The sequence below is a fragment of the Myotis brandtii genome, unplaced genomic scaffold (genome assembly GCF_000412655.1).
Source record: "Myotis brandtii unplaced genomic scaffold, ASM41265v1 scaffold127, whole genome shotgun sequence".
Lineage (NCBI taxonomy): Eukaryota > Metazoa > Chordata > Mammalia > Chiroptera > Vespertilionidae > Myotis > Myotis brandtii.
In genome coordinates this window covers 200385-211245 of record NW_005354464.1, presented here as the reverse complement: position 1 = coordinate 211245, position 10861 = coordinate 200385, and positions in this window count along the sequence as shown.

The window sequence follows — 10861 nt, the reverse complement described above, 5'->3', positions numbered from 1 at the left end:
GGGACACCCTCTATTTCTCTAGCACCTACCATACGCTAATACCTAAATCTTTACCTTCTTGTCCTTCAAGTTTAATTAAGAAGACAGAAACAGATCTATAAAATAATTCAATATAGGGGAGAATATGATGACTGTAACCCAATATGATAATACACTAAAGAAAAATTTAATTGTTAGAATAAACCTTGCAGCCTAACTTGGAGATGAGCTGCCTGAAAGAACTAACACAGATTGGCATTGTCCCTGGTATCCATGTGTTCAGCAACTATTACATGGACAAACAGAATTGGCTGTCTAATTAACTAGATAATTCATCATGAATTACCTTGGTTAATTGGTTTTCAATTTTTCATATTCAGTGTGCTCTTCTTACAAATCATATATATTATGGGGCCATCTACCTACATGTATACACAACCTGAAACACACTGACGAAGGTCTCTGAGAACCTCTAGGGCTTCCTGGAAGACAGTGTGAAAACCATTATCAAGAACAGGAAAAAGAAGAATGAATAGAAAGCATGGAATAAATTAGAAATAAATTCAAACATATTAGTAATTGCATTAAATATAAATGTGACACACTTTTGCTTCCAGGCAAGATGGAATAAGAGAAAACCCAGATTTACCTTATCTACCTTAAACAACTAGAAAAACAGAAAAAAATACATGAAACTATGGTTTGCTGACACTGGACAAGAAGCATCTCAGGACTATGATTCCAAGAGGAGGAAAACAAGCACTATTGCACCAAATTACTGCCCAGAGACAGCTTCCACGCTGTATGTTGCACAAAGAGAAGGATCCCCATACAGAGCCCTTTGGCCTTCCTGAGATGGAGAGTCAGAAGTTGAAGTTGGAGAGGTCACAGTAGATAGAATTTGTGGGGAAGAGTACTGGAGAGGTGAAAGCTGGACAGGAGAGAGAGAGAGCTCCAGAGATCTGCAGATGGTCCCCTTGAATCTTTGCCTGAGTACTGATATCCTATCCTATATAAAAAAAGCCTAATATGCTAAGTGTCTGGTGGTCCGTTTAACCAATCAAAGATGATATGCTAAGGCCACTTAACTGCTCACTATGACATGTACTGATCAGCAGAGGGTGGATGCTTCGACCGGTAGGTTAGCTTGCTGCTGGGGTCCTGCTGATCGGGACTGAGCAAGACGGGCCGGACATGCCCTGGAGCTCTCCTGTGATCCCTCCTTGGCTGGCCAACCTCCTGCATCCCACCCCAACCCTGATGGTGCACTGGTGGGGTCCCTCGGCCTGGCCTGCACCCTCTCGCAATCCAGGACCCCTCAGGGGATGTCAGAGAGCTGGTTTCGGTCTGATCCCACAGTTTAGGCCGAGGGACCCCACTAGTGCACGAATTTGTGCACCAGACCTCTAGTGTACATATACAAGAGGAAAAGAGAATGTGGCAAGAAGACCCCCAAGGTGAGGTAATTTGGCTCTCTGTAGAAAGAGCCATGACATTCTCATATACTTTGACCCAGGAATCCCAATTCTGGATGTGGCAAGAAGACCCCCAAGGTGAGGTAATTTGGCTATCTGTAGAAAGAGCCATATACTTTGACCCAGGAATCCCAATTCTGAAAAATGTTATATGCATCCACATGTACACAGCTGCACTATTTATAATAGGGAAATAGTGAAACGGCTATTTAAAAGTTAGGTAATAATTATGTAAATTGAGTTATGTAAACTAAAGGATAGCCTGGGGCCCTTGAATCCAAAGAATTCATGAACCCTAATGCTGTATAGTAAATTTTGAGGATGTGTATTTGGGGGACATATCAGTGATTCTCAATCCTGGACAAGTTAGATTAACCTAGGTTGTTTTGTTTGTTTCTTTGTTGTTTGTTTGTTTGCTTGCTTGCTTTTTAATGCTGATGCTTGGATCTTCCTCCTGACTAACCAAATCTGAATTTCTGACAGTAAGGCCTGTACAGCGATCTCGATCAACCATGTTATCCTGGAGCATGTGAAAGATGAGAATCACTGGAGTAGACGCTTTTATTCGGTCTCATGTAAAATATATGAATTACTTTCATTGATAAAAATAATATGCAGTCATTGAAACGTGTATTACAGAGATCATGAAAAACATGGGAAAATACTTATAATCTTGAACAAGGTACAATGCTAACCTGTGTGTATGCTGTGTTTATATGTATAGGTGATTATACAGGAAGGAAATATGATAAAATGTTGCCAAACATAGTTTTAGTAACTCATGAGTATCTTTTTTCTTTATTTTCTAAATATTTTTATTCATTGTGTGTGTGTGTGTGTGTGTGTCTTTGAAGGACACACCGTACTGGTAGGTAAGGAGACCCTAGTGGATTGCCCTTCTGTATGCTTAGCCTCCTGACATCTCCCTTGATGATTCAGTATGTCACTGGGTCATTGTTTAGCCTACATCAATCTGAGTGCTCTCTTGTTAAAACTAAAAACTAGGGTAGCCTAACTTAATGGTTTCTCTGTAAGATGTCTTCTTCTAACCTCTGCCCTATGGCATGGCTTCTAGTCTTTCAGACCTCCCAAATCAGCAGTTTCAGATTGAACTCTTCTTGGGAATCACTGTTATAAAATAGCTACTTTTCTTCCCTGAAAAGACCTAAATTAAAAGATGAACATTTGGGATCCTAAATTCATTTTGCAGAGACTATGGAAAATCTCCTTGTGTAGAAGCTATAAAATCGCTGATACTAACAGAAGGTACAAAGCATACAACTTTTAACTACTGCAAGACTAATAGAGCGAATATGACCTCTTTCTTGCTGGGCCCTAAGAACCTATGGGCATTCTTCTTTTCTGGAAGTTAGGTAATACCTCCTGTTGTTCTTCTTTTAATGTCATAAAATAGCCAATCCCTGTGGTCCTTAGTGATTTAGCCAAGTAAGCAATTATAAGAGATTGCTGAATCCATCTGCTTTTTCCCAATAGATTTTAAGATGAGAATGAGTATCTTCAGTTTTTCATTCTTCCAAAAAGTCTATCAAACTCCTACTGCTTTGTAAGGTCATTGAATACCTCCTGCAAACTCTTCCCAGAGTGTGGTTGGGAAGCTTCTTGAAACAGCAGTCTTGTTGTGTTAGTCGGTTCCTTCCATTGAAAATGGCAGAAGCTCCTTCCCCTAGCTTATGCAAAAGCAAAGACATAAGAGTAGGCACTACTTACTAGTTCACATAACAAAAGTCTAGGAGCAAGCTGGATGTAATATGAGCTTAATTTTCATTTCTAATGAAGCTTTATATATTTTAATTTTTTTCTTAAATTCATGAAGCTTTATATATTTTAAATTTTTTCATACATGAAGCTTTATATATTTTAAATTTTTTTCTTAAATTCTAAGAAATGGAATTATTGTGTTTAGGTATGAACAACTATAATATAATTCTTGCTACATACTGCCGTGTTAATTTCAAAATGATTTACTTAAAATGTAAATATACCTTTTTACCATAATTACATCAACATTGAGTATTATACAACTTTACTACATTCCTGGTTCCCCTAATTAAAGTAGTATTTCCTAATACCAACTGTCACTTTAAATCCCCATCACTTGTTTATATTTTTCATAGCAATTTTCACTACCAGAGATCATATTTGCATTTGAATTTAGCTCTTCTTTCACACTATCATATAAACATAAGCTTAATGAAGTCATATTTTTACCTCTTTTATTTATGTTGTATTACTACTGCCTACAACAGTCCATGGAACATAGTAGTACATCAATAATGTTCTCTAAGCTTTTTTTTTTTTAAAATAGAGGTATCTCACCAATGTGTCTCAGTGGTTGAGCATCAAACTATGAATCAGGAGGTCACAGTTCAATTCCCGGTTAAGGCACTTGCCTGGGTTGTGGGCTTGATCCCCAGTGTGGGACATGCAGGTCGCAGCCGATCAATGATTCTCTCTCATCATTGATGCTTCAATCTCTCCCTCTCCCTTCCTCTCTGAAATAATACAAATATATTTTAAAAATAAATAGATAAAAATTAAAATAGAGGTAAAATCTACACAAAGTGAAATACACAGATCATAAGTGTATAGTTCAGTGAGTTTTGATAAATTTACATACCCATGTAGTGAATACCCTATTAAGATACAGAGCATTTTCCCATGACCCTAGAAAGTTCCTAGTGTCTACTTCTAGTCATTACCCACTCCCACATTGGCAACCACTGTTCTTATTTTTATCCCTATAGATTAGCTTTAACTTTCTTAAACTTTATATAATTAAAATTAGACACAATGTACTTTTCTATGTTCTTTTACTCAATCTGCAATGTATCCATACTTTTGTATACATCCAAAGTTTATTCTTTATTGGTTGATGAGAACTAGTCCATTGTATGGATATCTACAAGTTCCTATTGATGGGCATTTAGGTGATCTTCAATTTTTAGCAATTATGAATAAAGTTTCTATAAACATTCTTGTATACTATTTTGCCATATGTTTTTATTACCTTTTGTATAACTACTTGGGGGTGAAATTGCTAGGTGTCTATTAAAAAACTACAAACCATTTGTCAATGTGTTTGTTCCACTTTATACTCCTACCAGTAATGTCAAGTGCTCCATTTGTCATGGAACATGACATCTTTGTCAAAATGCTATTAGTTTTTTTTTAATTTTGGCTTTTTTGGTGGTTGTATAGCGGTAACTCATTGTGGTTTTAATTTGCATTTTCCTGATGACAATTATGTTAATCACCTTTTATGTGCCTGTTGTCCATTCAATATGTTTTTTTGTGAAGTGTCTTAAGTATTTGGATATTTTTATCAGGTTATCATCATTATTGATATTTATATTATGGATACTTGCCCTTTGTTGCATATATGTATTGCAAATATTTTCTCATAATTTGTGCCTTACATTATCTTCTTATTAATATCTTTTGATGAATAAAACTTTTTAATTCTGATGAAAACTAATTCATCCATTTTTTAAAAGAGTTATTAGTGCTTCTTTTGTCCTGCCTAAGAAATCTGCCTGCCCTAACATCATGGAGATCGTCTCTTTTATTTTATTTCCATAAGCTTTATAGTTTAACTTTCACATTTAGGTCTATGGGTCATTTCAGATTATTTTTATACATAGTTTGAGGTGGTAATAGGGGCCTTTCCCCCCCTCCATATCTTTATTCCAGGATTTCTCCGGACAAGTGGGGTCAGAAAATACTTTGTGTGAGAGACTGTTCTAGTCATTGTAAGATGTTTAGCAGCATTCCTGGCCTCCACCCACTAGATGCCAGTAGCGCCCCTACTCAGTTGTGACCATCAAAACTGCACCAGACATTGCAGCGTGCCCCCCATTGCAGTGGGGGAAGGGGGAAAATTGCTTCTGGTAGAAAACCACTACTCTATACAATTGTTCCAGCATCATCCTTTCACCATTGGATTAGCTCGGCACCTTTTTTCAAAATTTAATTATTGTATGCATGTGGATTTTTTTTTCCTGGACTACCTGTTCTACTCATATGATCTATTTGTCTTAATTACAACAGTATCACAACATACTAATGCTGTACTTCTTATTGTTTTAAAATCAGGTAGTAGAAAGTGCTTCAACTCTGTTCCTCTTACAAGATGTTTTTTATATTAAGTAAATTGAATTCTGAAACCTTCTAAAAATTTAATTTGTTCTGATAGTTGTTCTGTAGATTTCTTAAGATTTTCTACAAATCCAAAGTTGTCATCTGCAACTAAAGATATATTTACTTTCTCCTTTCCAATCTGCATGCCTTTTATTCTTGTCTTATTGCACTGAGCAGAACATCTGGTACAATGTTTTAAAGAAAGTGAGAACACATACCTTTGCTTCACTCCCAATCTTAGAGAGAAAGCACTCAATATATCACCATTAAATATAATATTTACAATAGGTTTTTAGTAAATCCCCTTTGTGAGATTAACAAAGTCTCGTCTATTAACAAAGTCTGTCTTGTCTATTCCTACTTTTTTGAGAGTTTAAGATTAAAATAGCTTAGTATTGACATGGCTTATTTTTTTTCTACCTTTTATTTCTATCTGAGCCTTTATATTTGGAGAGCACCTTTTTTAGAGAGCACATAGTTGGTCTTGTGTTTTTATATTCAGTCTGACAAGCCCTGCCTTTAAAGTGGAGTATTCAGTCCATTTTCATTTACTGAAATTAGTGACATAGTTTGTTTAAGTTTATTTGGTTTCTAATTGTCCACTCTGATTTTTTTAAATATATTTTATTGATTTTTTACAGAGAGGAAGAGAGAGAGACAAAGAGTCAGAAACATCGATGAGAGAGAAACATCGATTCAGCTGCCTCCTATACACCTCCTACTGGGAATGTGCCCGCAACCAAGGTACATGCCCTTGACCGGAATCGAACCTGGGACCCTTCAGTCCGCAGGCCGACGCTCTATCCACTGAGCCAAACCAGTTACGGCTCCACTCTGATTTTTGTCCCTTTCTTCTTCTTGTCTCCCTTCTTTTGGATTAACAGAATGTTTTTAGAATTCCATTTTATTTTGCCTATTGACTTTTTAGTTATATATCTCAATATAATTTTGTTATAGCTGTTCTAGTAATTACAATATTTATCCTTTACTTATTATTGCCTACTTTAAAATAATACTGTAGTGCCCGGACACCATAGCTCAGTGGTTTAGCATCGACCTGTGAAGCATGAGGTCGTGGTTTGATCCCTTGTCAGGGCACATGCCCGGGTTGCCACTCCATCCTCAGTATGGGGTGTGCAGAAAGCAGCCAATCAATGATTCTCTCTCATCACTGATGTTTCTATCTCTCTCTCTCTCTCTCTCTCTCTCCCTCTCCCTTCCTCTCTGAAATCAATAAAAATATATTTTTAAAAAATAAAATAATACTTCAGATGAAATAGAAGAAGCTCAGAACAGTTTATCCTATAACTCCATTTACCCCTTTCCTATCCTTTGTGTTATTGTTGTCATATATTTTCCCTCTACATATATTTTATATCCCACAGGTAATGTGATATTTTGATCTTAAACAAGCAATTGTTGTTTTAAAGAAATTAAGAAATGGAAAGCTCATTTGCTGTTATTGTTGTTTGTTTCTTACATTTACCTAAGTAGTTATCATTTCCAATGCTCTTCATTCCTTTCTGCAGATTCTGGTTCCCATATTGTTGTTGAGTCAACCTGAAAAAAATTCCTTTAGCATTTTGTTGAGCACAAAACTTCTACCAAAATATTCTTTCATTTTTTACTGTATATAGATTTCTGGTTGAAATATTGTTGTTATTGTTGTTTAATTATTTGAAGCTATCATACTGTTGTTTTTTGGTCTCTATTAATTTCTGATAAGAAATTAGGTATTATTCTCATCTTTGTTCCCACACATAAGTGTGTCTTTTGACCTCTAGTTGCAGGATTTTTGTCTTTAAATTTGATTTTTAGCAGTTGACAATTATTTGCCTAATGTGGCTTTCTTGGTATTTCTCTTACTTGTGATTCACTGAACTAACTGGATCCCTAGGTTGATTTTTTAAACAAATTTATTAAAATTTTGGCCATTACTTCTTAAAATATATTTTTGTTCCATTCTCCATCTCCTTTCCCACTGAGGCTCCTATTATATATATGTTAGATCAGTTGATATTGTTCCACAAGTTACTGAGTCTCTGTACATTTTTTTAAATCTTTTATACTCTCTGCTTTAGTTTGGATAATTTCGATTGATATATGCTGTTAAGATGAATCTATTTTGATTATATCTCTAGTGTGAGTGCCTAACACTTAATGTATGGTGTGGTCTTTTTCTTCTTAAGTATGCCAATGGATTTCCACTGGATTTTTGCAGTAGACAATAAGTTCTTTCCACTTTGGATAGAGTGACTTCCATCTCCCAGCACTCTGTATCCTCTCTCGCATCTGTTTATTTCTCAACTGTTTGTACAAGTTGCTCTGTGTCGGCCCTTGGGGGGCTTTTACCCAGTACAAGACTAGCCCTTGTTCAAAGACTTGAGCAAAACCCACATGCAGATTTCTGGGCACTCTCCATATGGTCAGCTCCCTTGTTTTCAGTCTCTGCTACACAAATTTCAAACATTTCTGCAGACCTAAACTGATCTCTGCCTCATCAGAGGCAAACCTCTGTTTTCTGCTGGGTTCCACCTTCCTGCACCACAGTCAGGAAAATGCCTCATGGCAGAAGGCAGGGTGAACCTGGAGCACATTACGTGTGTTTTCCTTCTCTCAAGAATCGCTGTCCTGTATTACCTGTTTACCAGGTCCTCATTCATTTTTCAAAGTTTTATAATTGTTTATGTCAGAATAAGTCCAAAATGAATGTCTTAGTCATGGATGGATGCAAAGTCTATCATCTCTCAGCCTTTTGGCTAAGTCAAGTGTAGTATCTGTTCTTATCAATTAAATAAATTTTGGAAAAATGAATAAGTGAATAAATCTTGGCAGAATCAGGAACTATTATTTTAAAAGTATGCTTTGCTAATTATCCTAGCAACCTCTTATGCAGACTCATCCATCTATCATGTGTCCCATTCACTAGAAAAATGTTTTTAGATCCAAATACTTATTAACATACTAGAAGCCTGGTGCACAAAATTCGTGCATGGGCGGGATCCCTAGGCCTGGCTGGCAATCAGGGCTTATTGGGCTGTCTTGCCTAGTCCTGATCAGGGCCTGCCAGCTGCCAACCAGGGCCTGCCGAATGCGGGGAAGGACCACGGGAGGTTTGCCAGCCAGGGGGAGGGACTAGGAGAGGTTGGCTGACCTTGGGAGGTTCACTGTGGGAGCACACTGACCACCAGGGGGCAGCTCCTGCATTGAACATCTGCCCCCTGGTGGTCAGTGTGTGTCATAGCAACTGGTCAAGCGGTAGTTCCAGTCATTTGGGTCATTCATTCGTTCTGATCATTCGGTTGTAATGGTTGCTTAGGCTTTTATATATATAGATTAGGATATTTGCATATTCAAAACTTATACTTTAGAGCAACTTATACTAAGAAAATTAAAAGAATAAATATTTGAGTTTTTATGCAGCTCTACTAAGCTGATACAATTAATGGACATGGAATGTTCTTTTTGATCCTCAATTTGCTCCCTCTCTATTTTGTCACATACTTTACCTATAGTGAGGTAATTCCTGCTATCAAATATTTATTTACTGCCTTGATATTATACTTAATAAAATACATACTTGTCACCTTGGCACTCTACTCACAGCACAAAAGAATAAATCTACATAGTTAATATTCTTTCTAAACTCATCAGTTTTTCTTGAGATCATGGCATTTTCTTTGCTTACATAAATCTCCATGTTCTTTTCTCTTTACTATTGCTCATAACTAACAGAGAATATGGACAGAGTGACCAGAAATTAATCAATACTCATAAGAACATCGTCACCATGAGACACTATGCCTCCTCAATTTGCACTAATATACTATATTCAAACAGTCAGGTAAAGGGCATCAGGTATAGGGGAGAGAATGAAGAATAAGAAGATCTTAGTGCTAGTCCTTTGCCTTTTACTAATTAGCTGTGAGACCAGATTTTACTTAACATCTTCGGTGCCTTGGTTTCATTATATGTAAAATGATGGGGTTAGAATAAAGACTTTTAGTATCTAACATTTACTGAATGCTTTCTATGTACCAGGTACTATGCCAAGAATTGTATATATTTAATGTTATTTAATCTTTGCAATAATAAGTCTCTGAGACTCTTTGTCAGGGTTCTCTAGAGAAACGGAACCAATAGGATACATATAGTAGATCAATTATGAGAATTTTCTCACATGCTTATGGGAGTGGAGATGTCCTATGTTATGCCACCTCTAAGCTGGATAACCAGGAAAGCTGGTAGTACAATTTAATACAAGGTCAAAAGCCTGAGAACACAGAGGGCTGCTGGAATAAGTCCCAGAATTCAAAAGTCTGAGAACCAGGAGATCCAATGTCCAAGGGCAGGGGAATATGGACATCCAAATCAAGGAAAGGGAGTATTATTAGCCCTCCCTCCTCTTTTTTGTTCTATGTAGGCTGGCCTTTAATGGATTGGATGATGCCCACATTGGAGAGGACAACCTGCTTTACTCATTTTACCTATTCAAATACTAATCTCATCCAGAGACATAACCAGAAATGATGATCAACTATCTGAGCATCCTGTAGCCCAGTCAAGTTGACATGAAATTAACCATTACAGAGACAGATAGTGTTATTACTAGCCCATTAATACTTGAAAACTGTGGTTCAGCTTCATTAAAGATCTCTTCTACGTGGTAAATGGAAGAGCCAGTATTGGACTTAAATCTATCTGACACCTGGGCCTAGGCTGGTAACCCCCTTAATTCTAAGTGAAACAAATTCCTAAACATTCATCTCTAAGATAATAAATTTAACATCCTTTGAGGAAAAACTTACAGGCAAACTGAATAATCTTATTGCTCCTCCTCCTGCTGAGCATGATCCAGGCTTGTACTATGTTTTCACATTGTCTGTCAAATTTGGTTCCCAAGCAGAAAGTTCATCTAACGCAACATTCTGCTTAGAGGTTCACACATTGCTGACACTCAATATGTGTTCATACAGTATAAATGGCATCTGTTTAATAAAAGGAACTCTACCATTCTTATTTTGTAGTTATTAGTTCAAATATATTTAACAATTCTGAATGCTGAAAATATTCTCATATTTCTAATATACATAAAAGATTATTGATATTAGTATTAGCCCATGACAGATCCAGTTTGGCATAGTGTGGTTCTAGATAGACTGAACTCCTTGGTAAATATCCCTAGCCAAGATCTATTCCAGTTCCTTCATTCATTTATTCAGTCAGTCAATCAGTCAGTGAATTTTTAA